We start from the raw sequence: 21360 nt of genomic DNA, 5'->3' as shown, positions 1-21360 counted from the left end.
GGGGTAAGAATTGTTCATTTTCCATCCAAAGTAATCAAACTTTAGAAAGATCAGTAACACAATGACTAGTTTAGTAATTAATGCGCTATCAAAGTGACAGGAAAAAATAGAAGAATATGGAAAAAACATTAAATACTTCAATGAGGTAAGTGTCGCAAAGCTTCATCTGCCAGAAGCACATGGCTTATCACTGCAGTAGGTGTAGCTCATTCATTAATGGTGTGATTTTGGAATCCATCAAGAAAACAAACCCCAAGGTAGCATGGTCAGGACAGTACAGTTCACTGAAATAGGTGGCTTTCATCAGTCTAGGGGCAAATGGGGAGAATGGACTGGCTGAATGTCCAAACGGTTCATGGGAGACTCAACAGGACAGTTCATGCTATGAACTTCAAGAGAAGGCCTGACCTCTACCAGATGTTTTGAATCTCAAAAGGAAAGAATGTGTACAGGGAACACGAGGGGGTTATTTTTGCGTGGAGGCTAATATACCTTGCTGACTTATACATCTAATGATCCCCCCTGTCACAGATGAACCAGTGACACTCCAGAGATCTCAATGTGCTGGGTGTGGGCAGAAAGATGTCAACAGCCCACATCCAGGAACAGCAGCTCCACTCCTGCACTTCCCTTGTCGCCAGTGTCCCCCTTTTCTTCCATTTAGTCATTAGACTCGCTGGTAGGTTGAATTGTCATTTCTAGGCACTCCTAGGACATTTCTCCAGTATTAAAAGTAGTTGAAGTTTTTTGGCAAAGAAATTTTGAAAAGCCCTTGTTAGCCAGCAGTGATTTCAACCTATGACATTCCTTGTCCTGTGAAATCAGCATTTTCATCTGTTTTTACCTGGAAAGGTGGGGCAGAATTTGGAAACAAGAACTTATATTCAAAGTTCGCTGTAACAGGAGATGCAGCACATCTGCAAAGCCCTGCACTTGTACACACCCACCAGGTGCAGACAAGGGCTTGTATGAGCAAGTTTCAAATGTTTACTAATATTTGCCAGTTCAGTACTCTTAGCTATGTGCCAATGCAAAACCACCTTTTATGCTGAGTTCAAAAATGTTGGTGTACATTTAAGGTTTTATTTTTAATTTGCATACCATTTTTTGAATGCGAAGTAGGAACAGATGAATAATAGAATAGTTTGGGTTGGAAGGGACCTCTAAAGGTCATCTAGTCCAACCCCCCTGCAAGAAGCAGGGATATCTTCAACTAGATCAGGTTGCTCAGAGCCCCGTCCAACCTGCCCTTGAATTTTCCCAGGGATGGGACATCTACCACCTCTCCAGGCAACCTGTTCCAGTGTCTCACCACCCTCATTGTAAAAAATTTCTTCCTTATATCTAGTCTAAATCTACCCTCTTTTATTTTAAAACCATTACCCATGAACCGCTAGAATATTTCTGCAAGTGCTCATAAACAGAACACTAGGAAGTTCACTCAACCCTTCTGCCGATGACGAACTGTTTTTCCTCATTTTCAATTTCTTTTTGTTTGTTTGTTTTGTTTTTGTCTAAAGGCACTCTGATTTCCAGATGATGATTTATGTAGTATTCCATGTTTCTAATAAATAGCTAGATTTGTAGAATGTATTAAGGATGTAATCAGCTTGGAATTTGGATTACATTTCTACCCAGCTCCTGTTATAATCAGGATAAAGATTCTCTCTGATTTCAATGAGAGCTAGATCAGACCAGCAGCACTTTATTTTTTTAAGCAATGTTAAGTGCTGCTGTTCACTGACATTGCTTCCCAGACACCAGTGATTGTTCACTGACCCAGATGTAAACTTGTATTTTTTTCTGCCTCTGTTTATAGACACCCTTTCTCTGTCATGCTTATCTACCCTAGTCACAGAGATCTGTTTGGCTTGCTGAGAAGTTGTGATGGACCAAATTAGAAAGCCTGCAGAAAACAGTTATAGCTGAGTATGTCAAAACCAGTATTAAAAAAGGCACAAAAATAATATTTACATAGATCGGGGACCCTATTTTACTGTTCCTCCTGTGACATTACTCAGCCGCAGGAAAGAAGATTAGTACTTGGAAAGGAAAAACAAAGCAGCTTACTTAGTAATCCCTAGACACTGGAATAGAAAGACATTCTCTACAGCTCTGTACTTCAACCTGACAAGACAATGCAATATGTTTCACAAAATTTAGGGTCTTTTCCAAATGCCTGCCCATACTTGTGAGCAAGGTTCACTCTTGCAGGACTCAGAGCCCCTTTTCGCTAGCAAAGGAATGAAATTTTTTTTGTCAAGCTGACAAACGAAGCCTGTGAAACCAGGGAAGGAAACAGAAAAAAATAGAGAGGTATTCCTATCTGCAGCTTGCTTCAGATGTAATGATCATGATATAATTAATGATGACTTTACATAGCACAGCATTTTTGGCCACAATTGAGTTCTATGCAAACTTGCTCTTACTCACATGAACATTGTTAATGTGTCACAATAAAGCTGCGTGATGTTTCAGACTTTCAGTGCTAGTTGTGTTTGCAACAGGGTCCCAACACTAAAAAGAAGTTATGTGTACAATGATCTTAAAGACCTGCTGACTGCAGTAGAGTTACTTTGCATATGCAAATAAGTGCATGATTTTTCTTCTCTGTTATTCATTGTATGTGTGTTCAGAATAATTAGGGACAAATATCCAAAAGCTCTCAGGAAATATTTCAGTTCAGAGACCAAAGAAGCCTTCCCATTTCGTTTGTTCATGTTGCTACTACTTTTACATGGTCTATGAGCTTTCCAACTAAATGAAAATAACAGAAAAGTCAGAGCTCACTACCAAATAAGTAGTTTTCAGTCCAAACTCAGCACAAATGTACATTTTATCAGGAATAAGACAACAGACAAGTTAAAAAATATTTACTCTGCAGTGACAGAGGAAATGATATCAGCCTTAAGATCTGTTTTGTTTTCAAAAGACTATAAAACTGATTGTCATTGTGGTCAAAACTAGAGAGTTGTCTTGAATTTTTGGAGGGTTTTCTTCAATTACAAATGTTTTTCCATGATGCAAGGGACCCAGAAACAGCCTCAGTGTGGGGGATCTTCTACATCCTCCATAACTGCCTCTAGGGCAGCAGTGTAAATCAAATCAGCAAAGTTTCATGGCAAAAACGTGGATGAACATTTAAGGTTTCAGGTTTTTTGTCTATTAATCTTTAGACCAGATGAGTGAACACCTACCCCATTATGCTCCCTGAAATATATTGAGGAACTATTTTTGTGGCTCTGCCCTATGCTGGTTCTATGAAATGACCACACTTAAACAAAATATATTTACTGGACAGATATATTTTAAAACACAGTTGATCAAACAATTGAACTGACACATTTGAGTAGTAATCTTCAGTAGGAGCAAGGAGCTGAGTAGAAGTGAAGACTCAGATATTACATCCTCTTAAATTTGATCTGCCTTTACATCACTGCTTTTTTTGCAAATACCAAATCACACCTGTACTGGTAACTAATGTATGTGACTGACTTGGAAGGATAAAAACCACAAGATGTAAACATAAATCTGTTCATTGTCCTGGTGCTCTCACTGATGCAGAAACCTGTGCATTAAAGAACTGCAAGCTTGGAGGTACATGACAGCTTGTGAATTTCACTGATTTGTGTCCCACACACATTCATTTTTCTGTATACTGTTATTTTAAAATGTAAATATCAAAATAAAAGACTTAAGAAAACATTTGAGGGGCATATGTCTAAAACAGTTGCCCTGAAGTACAGCAGATTAGAAAACTTTTCAACTGGAATGTCAGTGGATCCTTTGCTGAAGTACTCAATGCCTGATCGGTAGTTACCTCTGCAAGCTGGCTTACTGATAACAGCAGATTAATATCTGACTGATTTGGCCTGCCTTTGTGCTGAATTCATTATACTTATTGCCTGCTTCTTCTACCTTTTTGTGATGCTTGAATAGATCTACTGCCTAGCAAATACAGGAATATTCGGCTCACATCACTGTCCAGACTGCGGGGAGAGGGACAACTTGGAAAGATATAGTACTATTCATGCTCAGTAAAGTCAATTGCAGAGAGAGACCTCACAGTTTCACATCACAACCATTAAAGCTGCAATGGATGGTCTCTCTCTTTTTATACAGCATAAAGCATTTGAATACATTGGAGTTGCTTTTCCTTTGTCTGTCTCGTACGCTGGTTTAGAATTCTGTTTGTTGAAAGGTCAGTCACTGACCACAGAAAGTACCTTTCCACTCTGCTGAAAAGTAAATAGATGATTCTACTGCAAAACATCCCCCTTGCCCATCAGATATGTATTAATCCACTTGTAGGCAGTTACTGCATGAAATGCAAAGTTTGAAATGACACAGATCTGGAAGGTTTTTTTAGAGAGAAAAATTTAATCATGGATTTCCATAGCAACTTTCTTGCAAAAAGGCTATTCCATATGTGAAAGTATTGTCGTTAAAGGATAGGCAGGTTTACATTATATTTAGCGTAGGACAAAGATAAATGCCCTGGAGATGCAACTTGGCCTCTTGGAAATTGTTTCTGTGTAGGCAGGAGGAGAATGTCACACAATGTTGTGCAACTGGACATAGGCTGTGTTCTGTGCTGTGGAGAAAATTGATTGCGGTCTTCTGAGTACATTCACAATAACTTTTGCTGGCAAAACCATTAATGCTTGTATTTACAGACTATTGTGTAAACAACCTCTGCAACGTCTGTGAACAACACGTATCTTATTAAACTACGCTGCTGTAAGAAATACTGATAAAAGCAAATTTTAATGGCTATTTCTTAGCAGCTCTGAGGGAGCACTGGCAAGCATATTGGTTCTTGACAGGAGCTAGATGGTTTGAATGACACACTCAGAGAGGCTTTGCAGCTGTGGAAGGTAGGTTACTGAATTTAAACGATCCAGAACAATTGCTAGAATTCCTGAAAATGTCCACAAGTCACGTCGTACAGATATTTTCAGATTACCCCTTGAATACAGGAGGATTGGCAATGAAGAAAAGAGACGGATATGAAAAGACTGCCAGGCAGCCTTTCTCTGTGACAATAATGGACCCAATTCTGGAGTTGCTAACTACTTTTTACTGCTATTTAGCAGTTATGGCTTCAAGAGAAATAAACAGCACGTACTAAGAAAAGCAAACCAATGTTGCATTCATGACCTTACACCAAACATCCTTCATACTCAAGCTCGACTGGCATGCAGATTTGTTTCATAAACAAAAAGTAGTGTTTTCTCTCTAAACAATTCACTGTGAGCAATTTGTCATTGCAAACAGCTTCTGGCAGTTGACCAATTCCTTTCAGAGAATCCTTCTTTAAACCAACTGGCCATTAAAATCTTGCCTCCCAACAATGGCACTGATTCATTCCTAATGAATATTTTGCCTGGATTACTGTATTTGCTGGATGAGATGGAATGAAGCTTGTATGTCATAAGCAAAATTGTTAACACTAAGTTATCATTTAATTGTATTTCTCTTCATCTAAATAATTCTAGGTCATTTTTAATTCTCTCTTTTTCATAGGCAGCATCTGAACCTACAACATTTTATAAGGCCAGAGGAATTTGTTTGACTAGAGCTATTGATTAGGCCTTACATACACATACTTCAGATTTTAGGTCATTATTTTCCTTTCATCATGTGAAAAAAAGCATGGTCCACAGTAAAAAAGTTCACAGTAGCAGAGAATAATTAAGATTTATATTTACCACAAAAATAGAGAAAGAACATGTAAGCAGCATGATAAATGTAACGTAATGGCGTTTGAAAACGGGTAAATAGAGATTAAGAGTTTACTTAATTCATATTTGAGCAATGTAGAACTACTAACTTCTAGGTTGGAACACTAAACAGAAGAATATAAATATTCATTTTTACACTACATTCTTAAAAATGTTAAAATACAGCTTATACTGCTTTCTTTTACTTTTTTCCTCCCTTTCAATCAGCATAATTTTTTTCTTCATTGATTTAAATGAAGCAATTGCTGTTAATATCTGTTAGGTATGCTAAGTCAAATCAATTCATATTCGCTGTATGCATCAACGACCTCTAAAAAAGAGAATGCTAAAATGCAAGTGTTGAATTGAGAAGCAGAACATCCGAAATTCAACTCATACTGTCATGGTGATCAATTTCTGTTCAGCTTCTTGTGTCCTCTGTGATCTGGAAGAAGTCACTTCTGCAAGGTGTGACTCCATTTTCTCATCTGAAAAATGAAGACACTAATCTTTCTGGTCTCCCAGATGCTGTCTGATGCTAACCTCATTGATGTCTATGAAGGCCATAGGTAATTTGGAGATGAGAGCAACAGAAAGGCCTGTAAATAAAATAAAATAAAATATTTGAAAGACGAATAGATTTTAGCCAGGGATGATGATATTTCTTGTCAATACTGACATCTTAGTTTCAGTTTCCATTATTTCTAGATGTTTTAGTTAAGCTCAAAAAATATAGCCTCTCAAACAGTGTTTAAGAGGTCTTATTTATTGGACTATAATCAGGTTCCAGTGGCTGTGTAGGGCGTGAGTTACAAAGTGTTATTGCTTGAATCAACTGTTTATATAAGGGGCTTGCATGGCTTTAGTTTGGGGTAGTGCTGACCAGATTGCTCCTACTATTCTTGTTTAATGGGAACTAGACTGACAAGGGATGCTGTAAGCTTCTGTAAATACACACAAAATGGGTCTCTTTCTGTTTCAGCCCTCTAGACTATAAAATCAAGAACATAAACATCAGAACTAGTAGATGACAGTAGAGAGGATGGTTTTATTGGATAAAGAAGAAAAAAGGAAGCTAAATGGAATATTATTTTACTAATGGATGACCCCATGTCACTGTTTAGAGCTGGGCCGGCTATTAAACCTGAGGCAGACGCTCTCTGTTAACCCTCTCCCCCACACCCGAAGGGAAAGGGAAAGGGAAAAGGGAGAGAGACTTATGGGTTGGAAAGTTAAAACAGTTTTAATAAACTATAATAATGAAAAAGAGTGTAATAATAATATTGGAATAATCAAATATATACAAATATATACAAAACCAATATCGAGCTCCCCCGATGTCGGCCACGTCACCACCGGCACTGCAGGGCAGGCTCCGGGAAGGCCCAGCCTGGGCCCAGCGACGGTCGAGAACTGGTTTCAGGGATGCTCGGATCGGGATCGGGGGCAGCAGGAAAACAGAGAGAGTCCTCCTTGGACACTGGCCAAAGGCTCAAGCTGCAGAAGCAGCCCGAAGCAGCAGCAGCACCCAAACACAGCAGAAGAAGCAAGGGAAGGCGGAAGGGGCAAGAGCAGGCAAGGGTCGAGACCGTCGTGATCCCCCCGCTTTATACTGAGAATGACGTGTATGGGATGGAATACCTTCGTTGGTCAATTTTGGGTCACCTGCCCTGTCCGCTCCTCCCTGTAGGTGTGACCCCCCTTCGGCTCTTCACTCGTAAGCAGTGAGGAATTTAGCAGTGACCTTGGTTTCTCTAAGACTAAGTACAGCAAGAGCCTTTCTACATAACATCCCTACCGCTGCCTCAGTGATAACTACAAACTTCGAGCGTTATCAGTCCTGGAAGCAGACACTGTCTGCAAAACATGCAGTTACTTTCAGAAAGTGCAGTTATTTAGAAGAGACTTAGCTGAAAGTAAAAATCACTGAAAGGAAAGTTGGCCTGGTTTAGGCTAAACCAGGACACCCCATTGTTCCCTGATGACCTCTTCTAGCTTTTGATGCCTCAAAATGCCACTTTTGTGGGTGTGAACAATGAACACTTCAGAAAATCTACTTTCCTTCAGCATTCAGTGTTGACAGTTCATGCTGCTGGAAAATCCATTTATGTCATAAGAAGTCCAAACAACAGAAAAAAAACACATGCATGCCCCCATAAATAAATAATTCAGAGATTGCATGAAATTTGGTTCAGTTCGCTTCAGCATCATCCAGTAGCTAAGTTGCTCTTTCCTAATATTTCTGCGGACCTTATATGCTAATGCATAATATATCCTCAAGAGTGCCCTGAAGTACGCAGACAAAAAAGTTGCAGCATAAATATATGTAATCTGTTGAATTTGTGGACTTTAGAATACTGTCCTGCCACAAAATACATTCTATCTACACTCTGCAGGATATTAAATGGTACTGATTATGTGGGCTACTAACTTCTCTCACCAGTGCAAGGAAAACTCCAATGTCCTGGAACATTGCCTGGTATTCAAGAGGTAGTTGGAAACAACTTGGAGGCACCATCTTCTTTACCATCACCCACTTGCCAGTGCTGTTCAGAAGAGTAAATTATTGACTGAGTTATGTTTTCTCAATACTAATATGTAAGATGATGTGTGTACTGGATCTGTCTGGGATGGAGTTAACTTTCTTCATCACAGCCCATGTGGTGCTGTGTTTCAAATTTGTGACTAAAAAAGTGTTGATAATCCCGATGTTTTGGCTATTGCTGAGCAATGCTTACATAGTGTTGAGGTCTGCTCTCTCTCTCACGCTGTCCCCCCTTAGAGACTAGGCTGAGAGTGGGCAAGAGGCTGGGAGGGGAGGCAGCCAGGATAGCTGAATCAACTTGACAAAGGGATATTCTATAACATATAATGCTATGCTCAGCAATAAAACTGGGGGAGAGGGGTGATAGGGTGGTTCCCAAAGTAGCCATTTCTCAGAGACTAGCTGGGCATCATTCTCCTGGTGGGAGGTGGTGAGTGATTGCCTTTGCATCACTTGCATTTTTTTTTCTTTTCTTGCCTTCATTTATTAAACTGTCTTTATCTTGACCCATGAGTTTTTCTCACTTTTGCACTTCTAATTCTGTCCCCCACCTAGCTGGGGGGGAAGTGAATGAGCAACTAAGTGGGGACTTACCTGCCAGCCACAGTCAACTTACCACAATGCAGAAGCCAAGTGTACAAGGAGTAAAGTGATGTGAGAGAGGACAACTTGTCATGTTCAAGCCATAGTTGTGCAAAGGAGCAAGAATTTACAAGTGTGTAAAAACATGCCAGTTTCAGATTCACCTGTGAAGAGTCTTATTTGCACACCTGCTTGCATTTTGCAGATGTTATTTACTGTGTCTCTATCTCATGAGACACATTGTGAATTACTCAATTGCTTGGGAAGGTTTCTGGGTTGCCATTTACTGAATTGTAATATTCTGGGAACATTAAATATTCTGGGACAAGACGAGAGGGAATGTGATGATTTCTGTGTCATCAGTTCTACTTTCCTGTTATCATTTACACAAATTAATGCAGAACTTGCTTGAAAATGGTAAGACTTTTTCCTCTTCTTTTTCCATGGACTTTCCAGAATTTCACTGTGCTGACAAACAGCAATCTCTTTAATTCCAGCATAAATGTATTTGTGAATAGCATATACCCCACTGTTCATATGCCCACACGTTCTTCAGTTTATATTTCTTATCTGCAATCAGTAATCCAGAATATATATTATCCCCACCATGGGTCCAAATCCAACTCAGATTAATAGTAGTATCTATTCCTAGAACTGGAATCACTGGGCAAAGGAGAGGGCCACCAGGAGCAGACACATCATTTAATGTGTCCTCACAGAGTGAGCTCAGCCCACCAGCTTGGTAACGTCATCCTGCTGGGTCTGAGTCAACCTGAAACTCCTGCTTTTCCATGACTGCCACAGGACAGCTGGGTTTACAGAGGGTCCTTATAACAGAGTTTGTTCATGTCTTCTGCTGTTCCTTCATCAGACAGGCTGCCACTGATCTGGTTCAGAACCGGATGGTAGAGACATTGAGGGCACAGCCAGATGAGACCATAAAGTGTGTGCTTTGTGATGCTGAAGATCTGCTTCTGCACAGGTCTGCTGAGGTACCCTGGCACTCTACTCCATCATAGCTCATAGTAGCAACTCTTGGTCATTATCAGTCTTATGTAGCTTTGAACCAGAAATCTTCCCTTGTGAAGACACAATCTCTCAATGTTTGTCCATTCCTTAGTGTTTTATGACACTAGAAGTCAGCTTTACAGCTTTGTTTATGTACTTTTAAAGAAAAAAATGCTACTATGCATGAAGGCTAAAGTGCCTGAGATAATTAAGGCTGCTGTAATTTTCAGAATTTTCTTGTATTGAAAGCCAACAAGTTAACAAGATTTTGGAGGGGTAATGGGGTGGAGATAAGGTCAAGCCCAATGTTAACGTAGCATTTCTTTGTTCTTGTTGTCTCATTTGTTAACCATTACTATGGCATGGGTCAAGGTACCTGAAAAGAATTGCATTCTCACTGCCAAATACTACAGCAGTAAGAGATAAAAAAAATTAGACAGTATGGAAGTGGAAAATGATGGTCTAACAATTTCTCTTTCCCTTTCTAGACACTCAATAGCATATTGATCCACATTCAGGGTGCATGGGAGTATGAACACTTCAGACAACGAAGTGTGTACCCGTTTAATGTCGTGACCTTTAGATTATATGCTTTTTAGCTTGAGTTATCATGAGGTTCAGATTTGTAAAGCTGTTGCAGTGTTTCACTTGGCCAAAACTCTCCTTTGTCATCCTTTATCTGTCTGTTTAGGACATTCATCTAACAGGTTAGAGGTACTCTGCATGCATGGTGCTCACTATGCCTGCCTTGGCAGGATTTTTTTTTTGTCATTGGCCGTATACTTTGTAGGTCTGGTGCATCCTATTACAGTAGGCTGGCTATGAATATCCTCCAAACTACATTCCTGCAGTTCGCAAGTTCTGGGCAGTGTTCCACATCACCTGCTACAGTCCTGTCTAGCCTAGTCCAATTTCCTCTCCTGAGTTGGACTGTAGCTACATTTGCCTAGGAACCGTACTTCACTGGTTTGCCATACCACATAGTTTGTAAACTACAGGTTGGACAACTCTGGCATCATTTTTGACACGACACACACACTATTATTCTCATTTCCTCTGTGGGATATGGATCCTTGACTTGTCTGGGAATGTAAATTAAATACAACCAGTATTACTGCATGTACCTTTCATTCATTGCAGTCTACAACTACCTGAAAGGAGGTTGTAGTGGAGTGGGAGTTGGCCTCTTCTCCCAGGCAGCTAGCGATAGGACAAGAGGACATAGCCTCAAGCTTCACCAGGGGAGGTTCAGGTTGGACATTAGGAAGCATTTCTTCTCAGAAAGGGTCGTTAGACATTGGAACAGGCTGCCCAGGGAGGTGGTGGAGTCACCATCTCTGGATGTGTTTAAGAAAAGACTGGACATGGCACTTAGTGCCATGGTCTAGTTGACATGGTGGTATCAGGGCAATGGTTGGACTCAGTGATCCCAGAGGTCTCTTCCAACCTGATTGATTCTGTGATTTTACAGTCTTGATCCTTGATACGTGGGTGTACCTGTACCACAGATACTATATTTTTCCTCATGTCCATAATCCTTTCTAGCAATTCCACAAGATATCTGTAATAGGACTGTCAATCAAAAAGGAGCCAGAGGAAAACACTGTCTCGCAGTACAAGATGGCCTTGGCACACTTTCAACAGTGTTAATTCTCAGACCAAATGGCAACTGCAAAGCTGCTGAAACAGCTGGCAACAGGGCTCACCAGGAAGTCAGTTGCCATCACTAAAAACATGTTATCTACCGTCTCATAGCTAGGTCCTGAGAAAAACAGAAGAGTTATAACTTCTTGGATCAAGTGGCACTAACGTACCAAGTATCTTGTTCAAATTTCAGGTGCAAACTCTCAATTTAGAATGTGTGTTTAAAACGATATTTTTAGGCTTAAGTAGTCTCAAAATCTTTTTCACTGAAGTCAACAAAATCTACTGCATGACCTAACTAGCTGAGAGCATTTGATCACAGAACAATTGCACAGGAATTTCACCAGTATGAATATGTGCAAAGAAACATACAGTCTTGATGCATTTGTTCTACTTTGCCATTCTGATATATTCCTAAAATTAAAGGTCTTATGATTATATAAACATGTCTGCAGATATGGATATGAATGCATAAATATGAGTATGTATATACACACATACACATACGCATACCCATACACATATACTTAATTTATATGCATAGATATGTAGCTTCTTTCTTTTATCCAGATAGCTATCCTGTATATAACAGAAGACTTCCAGAAAGAGAGTACAAGAATAAGTTCTCTAAAAAAATATACACAGTATGCAATATTGGTTATTTCTTCATGAAATCCAGGAATCATTTCTTCCCTTTTTTCTTGAGAGTAGGATCCTTATGAATTTGTATACGATGTGGAGCTCTTACTCTTATCTACCTATGCTGCTAATGTTATTTCAAGGATAGAAAATATGCACTTTTATTCAGATTTATGCAATGTCATTGAAGGTGACAGTTTACTTGGAAGTTAAGGAGAATACAAAACATTTTATAAGAACAATCCCTTTCAATACAGAATGCACTTATAACTTTTATATTCAAACACAGTCAACTGACAAATCACAAGCAATTAGTACTAAAAGCTGATTATCATACAATTTGCATCATGTCTCTGTATGTTTTGAATCTCCTAACTTCTTTCAGTGAAATCAGTCTTTGGGGCTAATCTCTCCCATGTGAGTAATGGTAGAAGATTGTCTTCTCTACAGAGCAAAAGACAAATTGTTTAAGTAAAGGTGGAGACTGTATAAATCATAAGCCACTTTCTCAGATAAAGGCCATTAGGTAAGTCTGTGTACAAATTTGACACTTTGTTTCCTTGCCTTTGACAGCCGTTTAGAACCGCTTAAATGTACAAGATCTGACTAAAGCTTTCAAAAATTCATCATGGAATATTTGTTAACCTTGTTCTCTGTGATAGCTGTAGAACAAAGATAATACTCTTCAAATGGAGATAAATTGCTATCTTCCAAAAGATTATCACCAGCCTTAATCAAGTTTGCTCCTACAGCTGAACAGTCAGTGACCTCGTTACTTGCACAACAAACATATCTGCTATGTTACAGGGAGGTTTAGTCTAACCAGCCTGCTGAGAATAGCTCCACAGGTTTGTTATGGTTCTAACTTCAGTAGGTAAGTTAGGGAACTCAGATGGCTGAAGGGTAATTTTTGAATTATTTAAATACCATAATTTGTGAGACCTGGGTAAATTTCAAATGGAGCTTGTGTATACCGATCAGCTGTTCGAAACATATGCTGAATCTTCAGCAGATGTTAATCAGCTTGGCACCAGAGATTTCCAGGGTGCCACACCACACCTACTCCTTCTCCAGCTGAGAGGCTGCCGAGGCACCTAGCTACCTGGCTGCCCTTACCTTCAGCCAGAAAGATCTGAATAGATAGTGAGGGAACTTCCCGTGTAGCTATGTGCCTTTTCAAAGGCCTTTTTTGGTTTTGTTTTATTTCAGCTAGGAGTACTCCTCTTCCTCCTTATTTGACATAAATGTTTCAGCACCCATTTTTCCCATTATAACATGTTGGCTTGGCACACTGCAGAGAGTTGGCGCTCAAGCCAGTTATGCCCTGGCTCTCGTTCTTTGCAGAGGTGTTGGCGTGGAGATTAGATTATTATTAATTATCTCCTAATCGCATTAAATACCGCACTGTATGGAGCATGGGACTGCTCATGCCAGCCCAAGTTCAGCAGAATCAGATTAAACATCACAGGTTTAATATGCAGTTTTTGCAGAGAGAGCACTTTTCTTTTTTTTCCCTCCCGTTAACAACATGACCTTTATTAGAATCGACACCTCTTGATGTTGCACAATGGCACAGCATGGTAAAAGATGAAGCTGAGGTGAAGGAACGGCTCCTTCTTTTCTGAAGCAGCCTGTGCACTGGTGGGCAGAGCTGTCTGAACACAGTTCAGAGTCAGTCCTGACATGAAAGTTAAGCCAAGGCCACTCTAAGATAAAGCATCTGGCATTACAGCAGGTCTGTACATTATAGCGATGAGACTTTCTCTGCTTTCCTCTCCTGTCTTTTTAATTTAATAGCTATTGGGTTTGCTGAGTATTTTTTTCTCCTTTTGGGAAAAAAAAAAAGGCCCATTGTGAATGTTGCTGAGTGCTTCGCTGCCTCAATGGGAGTGGAGGTCACCCACCACCACATGGAATCAGGCCATTAGCAATGACATCTTCAGCAGTGGGTAAAAAAAAAAAAAAAAAAAAAGCCCTTTATTGCACATTTCTCAAAATTGCAGGCAGGGAAATAGTAACATTTTGCCTTCACTGTGGAATTTGGAAAAACTTTCAAGGTCAATAATAATAATAGTAATAAATAAACTACTGTCACATAGCCTGAAGACAAATCTTCATAGAAAACTGCCAAATGATGTTTCGTGTGTTTGATGTTCCTCTGCCCTCTTTCATGTCTGATCGGTCTACCTCTTCTCCTGGTTTCTTCTGGTTTTGGGATTGCTGAACTGTCCCTGCAACTGTTCCTTATACGCTTCTACAGCACGCTTTCGATAAAAGAAATAAAAAAATCCTTTGAGACCTTTCAGTCATTTATTCACCCTGCTGCTGCATGAGTTGATTATCCCAGGAGATGGTTAACGGTGCTGTGTTTTTATATACTACAGCAAACTCCAGGATTTGACTGTTGCTTTTGTAAGTGAGCTCATGTGATTTTACTTTTTTAGGGGAGAGGAAAGAAGCTGTTTTAATCATATGGCTATGAACTGAGCTTCATTTTCTAACAAAACACCACATGAGACTTCCTTCACAAAAGCAACAGTAAAACCTTAGATCCAGAGAGGGGTTTTTTTGTGGTTTTGAAACAATTATTTTGCATAACCTCAAAATAATGCTTACAAGGCACAAATATGACAAACCTAAGCAGATTCTAGTATTTATCTTTTTTTAGCTATGCCTTTGGGTCAGCTGAGCTCTCCTCTATGGAGAGATAGTTGTGAATTATCTCTGTGTCCTCCTTACTTTGCTTGATCTGTAAAACAGCCCAGGGCACTTGGCAGGACTGCTGTACTTAGAGAGGTCAATGTTGCCTGATTTCTTCTGGTTCATAATGACAAGCAAACCTCAATAAGTTCTCTGGGTCCGAGGATTAGAATGGATTGCATGTCACACACGCAGGCACAACAGCTTCACGCCGTCAAGGCAGACAGTCATAGCATCACTCACAGGGCCCCTTGTTCAACTGCCTTCCAGAGCTCACAGCCCTATTCCCCATGGTAGAAACCACTCACCTGTAAAACTCTGCCTCATGAACCTCAGTGGAGTAGCATGCTCGAGCAGTCCACAGCTAGCCTCCCTTTTACTTACCCTTTCAGGCCAGTGTCAAATCTCTGATGTACTACTTGAGGACTACAGAGCTGTCTCAACACACGCTCTCTTAACTCATCTTTGTTGTAGATTTCAGCTACCAGATTTAGTCTGGTGAGGCATGTTAACACTCACATACGCCTGTGCAAACAGGAACTTGCAGACTGGCTCGTTAAGCTTACAAATGAAGATTTTGCTTGTATCTGCAGGTGTGTACATACATTTGGTATGCATCCAAATCAGCTGCTCTGCTTTTAAATTCTTTTAAACTTACACCCAAAGGTTTTGAGGAACTAGTACAATCGTTTTACAAGTAAAACAGCTGAGATTTTTTGGTTTTCAACTGAAACCCTCAGTAGGAGCCACGGAGAGAGACCCCACATTAACAAGGAGTTGCTAGAGAAGAAAGCTTTATTTTCTTTGCAGAGATGACTCTCAGAACTTCATCAGAATACCTCTGGGCATCATGATTGCACACTACTGAATACTAGCAGATAAACTAGCAGAGGGAGCCAAAAGAAATTGTGAAATCTTGTGTAGTGCTGGGGCTTTTATTATGTTGCACATCTACTGCTTGTAACACCTGACCTTCTGCAGATTTCCAACCAATTAATTCTCTTAATCAGTAACGATAATGGTCCTGTTGCTCTGCATTTCCATATAAGAAATTCCTTGAAATGGTGGAGACTACAGATGTGTTTGATCTCCTTCACTCTTTTCCCATAACTCATTCTCCCTTTGTTCTTCTATATTAAAGACTTGATAAAAGCAAAGTGTTTTGGGGCTAATCATATGCATGGGTAGGTGGGACTCAGTGCTCTGCTGTTGCCTGTAATCACAAGGGAGCAGGTGACAGCACAGGTTTCACGTTCCTGCTACTTCCTGGACAAGAACTTCAGTCATGAAATACAGGCTGAGCACTTTGATTGTTTTAAAGAGTCAGAAATACATTTCATATGTAAGCACATATGTTCAGTAAAAAAAGACTGAGCATGTGAATTTGATATTTGCAGGTGGGGAGTTACACAATTGTTGGGAGACAACTGCATGCACCAGGACTGATGCACTCTCAGCTATGGTAACTCAGGAACAGGTTAGGCAAGCTACCGCATGCAAGGTTTTTCTGCATGATTGCACACTTGACCTTTCAAATTCAAGCCTGAAATGTCAGTGATCACCATTTTTTTTTGTTATACAACTTCAGCTGTGTAACTGTTTTTACTACTACTCTTTGTTTTTATTATTACTCTGTGGTTAACCCCAGGACTCTAGAGGAACTGTTGCTTGCTGTATCACACATGTTAATTTTGCTTATCGTGCACATTTTTCCTTTTGCATGACCCAAAAATAAAGCACAGTGAATCTGTTGCAAGTAGCCACAGTTAAGGAAGAGCCTGTGACTCCACAGAGCTGTTTGTTCACAGGACAGACAAGACAAAAATGGTTTGCAGAGCTTTTTCTTTCACATGTTTGCAGAAGCATTCTTGAAGCCCGGACTGTAATCTGTCTCATGGAGAGTGCTTGTTTGCTTGCTTGTTTGTTTGTTTGTTGTTTAGGATTCCTTCTTTGCTGCTCCCTCCATCTGTTCATCTCCTTTCCTTACTGTGTTTCTTCAGCTATCTGTGCAGGAAACATTGCCCTTTCTTGTTTTCTCCATTGATCCTTTCACACCAGGACATCTGGACAATGCTAGTTTTTGCCTAGCATTCAAATGGTCGAATTAATAATGTTCTGGAGCTTGAGAGAAGTTATGTAGAATTCTTATAGATAATTCCCTGAATTTGGGTAATATTTATTACAGATGTCTGTAGTCACAATATATTTTAGGCCTTACATGGTGCTTTCAAAAGCCTGCAAAGCAAAATATAATTCTCTCACTAAATCTGTGGCAAAATTTTCAGTTTTCTTCTTGAAGATTTCACCCAAAGAGCACCAAAAATAGAAAATGGCCATATCATTAGCCTCAAGGACAGGTCCTCATCTGTTATAAACATATCCAGCTAGACAGAATTTTATGTGAAAACACACCTTCAACATTCCCTAAATCATTGCAAATGCAAATGGCAAATCATTCACTAACTAGGCAATAACATGACTGAAACCTCAATTTACATATATAACACAAGAATTCCTATTTGATTTTCAGCATGAATAATTTATAGTAAATGCATAAATTGCATTTGGGATAGCCTGATCGATTATATTACATAAAGCCTCCATATGCTTGATACAGTGATCTACACAATAAGAGTTGTTCTTGGGAAATCATTAACATTAGGGCTTCCTTTCTTTCACCAGTGTCAGCAGTGTTCACCTCTATCTGCATATGCTTATATGCAACTCTTCTAAAAGTTGTAGAAGAGAATATAGTTCTTCTAACACCCAAGAGAACTTGTCTCCTACTGCTGTGCTACTGCAGTATCGTATTACAGTTGTTTTAGGAAAGTAATGTACTTCCTAAATGAAATACACTTTTTCAGATCTGTGACTACTACACTAAGATCCACAGGTCAAATACTTTATCAGCAAAGTGACACTGGAAAATCAGTGGAATCTAATCCACCAAACTGGTGGAGTCTAAAGGCAGTATTCCCTATACATCATGTTATATTTCTACCAAAAGTGCCTAAACCAGGATGTTAGAGTCCAGTGGGTGAGTCAGACTGTTGGAGTACCTGCTTCCTACGGTCTAGAGGGTATGTCCTGTGAGGAGTGGCTAAGGGAACTGGGATTGTTTAGCCTGGAGAAAAGAAGGCTGAGGGGAGACCTTATTGCTCTCTACAACTACCTGAAAGGAGGTTGTAGCAGGATTGGGGCTGGCCTCTTCTCCCAGGCAACTAGTAACAGGAATAAAGGGCATAGCCTCAAGCTGTGTCAGGGGAGGTTCAGGTTAGACATTAGGAAAAATTTCTTCACAGAAAGGGTTATTAGGCATTGGAATGGGCTACCCAGGGAGGTGGTGGAGTCATCATGCCTGGAGGTGTTTAAGAGAAGACTAGATGTGGCACTTAGTGCCATGGTCTAGTTGACACAGTGGTGTTAGGTCAAAGGTTGGACTTGATGATCCCTGAGGTCTCTTCCAACCTAGTTGGTTCTGTGATTCTGTGATTCCTCAGGCAGAACCTATTTTTCTTTGCTAATTTGATATGAAATGTAGGGAAAATAGCCTTCTAAATGTATGTGCTTTAATTCAGGTGGTTTTCCAAATTCTATCATGACACCTCTGTTCCCACATTACTTAGGGCCTGATTTTCCAAACAACTCTAGCCACAGCAGACAACCTTAAGCTACCTGGAGTCCTTGAGAGGGGTCGCTGAGTGGGTTGCATGGTATGCCTATGGAGGGCTTGGTGTGAGTTAGGCACATCCCAATAGGGTGCAGCACAGCCAGCACACAGAGCACTGAAGTTACCACCCTAGTAGGCCAAAGGGCACTGCAGCCTTGTTTGCAGTGTCCGGACTTGAAGTCTCCTCCTGCAGTAGGCTATCTGAAATCTTTCCTCTGATGGTTATTTCTCTCTCATTTAAATACATCTAGAAACTATAAAACTTTCATAGAAAGTGATCTCATCAGGTGCCTCTTCAGACAGAGGGAAATAAAACCATCACCTCCCTCTTCCTTTTCCCCACCAAAATCACCAAATAATAGGGCATCCAGGGTCTGAGGCACTCATGAGTTGTTTTGTTGAAATTATTTTATTTCAAATAAAATAATACAGAATTAGCAGGATCACTGAGAGGGAGCAGATTGCCTAAACTTTGTGCTGATTCCTGCTTCTGTGCTGTTCACATGAGTGTGGAAAGCGCCAAAGATAGACATGATGCATTTTGTTAATCTGACAATTCTTGTTATATTCATCCACAAAGGCAGAGCTGGAAGACTGTGGGACTAGGTAAGTACATGAAATACTAACTTAAAAAGCAGAAATATAAGCAGGCAAAGTTAATTGCAAACTGATGAGAGTAATAGGAAGCATCAGAAGACATTTACTCAGAAAGAAAGGATGACAAGACAAAAGTAGAAAAGTGAAGGGAATACAGAAATGCAAAGCTGTAAAAGCCCAAAAAGCTGAAAACAGTAAGAAAGGAGCCAAAGGGAACAGAAGAGCAATAAAAAGATTTACGAAAAATGATGAGGCCATTAGTGATGCTACTGTTGAAGCAGGACTGACTTTGATAAAATGAGGCTTAATAAATAAATCCATTTATTAAGCAAAAGAGCAAATGTGGATCATAACCAAATTATGCCACCTACTCTGTGGATAATGATTCAATTTTATCAAAAGTTACAAGAAAATTGTTGAAAGAAATTGAACAAACACCTTTGCACTCAACGATTTCCAAAACTCACCTGAAGGAATTATTCTGAAGTTTCTTTACAAGTCTTTGCACCCCTTATACATCGAAAGGGGAGGAAAACTACAACTGCAGGTCCTTAGGTTGAACAGTACCCATCATAGACGTAGCACACAAGACTGTCATTGAAGACAGTGGGAGAGGAAATCATGCCATGAGCTTGAATTTCTAAATGAGTAGGCCGAGATTCATTGAACATTGTTGGATGTATTTTCAGTTCTACTTTTCCTCACGAGCAAAGCATAGGAAATTCAAAGATGGCAGATACACTCAGTCATTAATTGCTGTTTCAATTGTGTGGTGTTCAAGATGTTTCAGTAACAGTCTTGTAAACAGCAACATGGAACAAAAAGTCAATTCTGGACATTTTATTGCAAAAAAAAGATAAGAAACAAATCAGCACAAAAAATTCTACTGCATTATTTTTCATCTCTAGAAACACTTCAAAGAGCAACTGGGACTTTCTCCAGAGGATGTCTCCAGCAGCAAGAAAACCCAAATATTTTATTAACTAATTGAATTATTTATAGTTAATTCATTTATACTTATATTAAAATAAGTATAATAATAATGGAAATAATTAACTAATAAACCTTAAATACAGTAATAGCAAAATATGAACTACAAATAAACAGTAAAGTAAAATATATTAGTATTTATATCAGTTTTATCTATGTGTTATTTATTCAGTGGCTTAGGGATAAGGTGAATGGCCATTGTGCCTGAGAAAATCTCCCCTTTACATTCTGGGAAACTCAGAATCCAATGGCCAGCAAGATTCTCTTGCCTGACATACAAGTCACACTTTTAAGGAGCCACATTGAGAGGCACATCTGGCCCTTGCACACAAAAAAACAGTTGAGATATTATTCCTGGATTTTACAAAGTCTTTGGAGGGGTTTCCTTTGGGAGTAAAGAAAACTGACTGAGAGAAACCAGGACAAAGAAGAAGCTGCAGAAGTTTCAGCAACCATATAAGCAGTCACTGGAAAGTCTTTAGCATCCTTGCTCACCCTCTCTGAAGCATTTGCATACCTAGATTTATAAAAAACAAAAATAATGCCTGTTCTCATGCATACATGGTGTTCATCCAGACACCATACTCTTTCACAGCTTTTTAATTTTCCCTAAGACTTTGCTGATTCACTGCTCCTGTTTCTAATAAGTTAACATCCTCTGTCCTGATGTACATTTGAGCTAACTGCACTTCATGGTGTAAGAACAGGGCCATCATTTATTCTTGTGGACTTCCTAATATCTATAATAGCTCCTGCAGAATTCATAACAATGTTTCATGCTATTCTTCGGGGAAAACAAGAGTACATGGAAATCCATTTTTGAAAGGTCATAACTGTCTATTAAGTTGGACAACAACACCAGAGAAAATTAATTACAACTTTCTTTGATGCACCATTTGTATATTAATTTATTTAAACTGTATATTACTTTTCATGAAACAGCCTTTAATACAAAACTTACAATGTATGCTGGGACATAATGTGTAGTTTTTCCCTATACACAATTTCTTCTAGGTTTACATGGCACTTTTCTTAAGCAGTTCTTCTCCAGGTTCCCTGTCCCAGAGGTAAGTGTCGCTTCTCTTACAACAAACACAAGCTGAAGACACACTTTCCATGTCAGTATTGGAGGTGTCCTCTAAACAGGAAAGCCCAACTTTTTTTTTTTTAACTTTTTTTTTTTACTTTGTCATTTCATGCTCTAGGGAACAGCATGGCCCCCCCAGATTGCTGAACCACCCTTGCTGGAGGGCCAATAACCT

Source organism: Nyctibius grandis, chromosome Z (assembly GCF_013368605.1).
Source record: "Nyctibius grandis isolate bNycGra1 chromosome Z, bNycGra1.pri, whole genome shotgun sequence".
In the NCBI taxonomy this organism is placed as follows: domain Eukaryota; kingdom Metazoa; phylum Chordata; class Aves; order Nyctibiiformes; family Nyctibiidae; genus Nyctibius; species Nyctibius grandis.
This window is presented reverse-complemented; position numbering follows the sequence as displayed.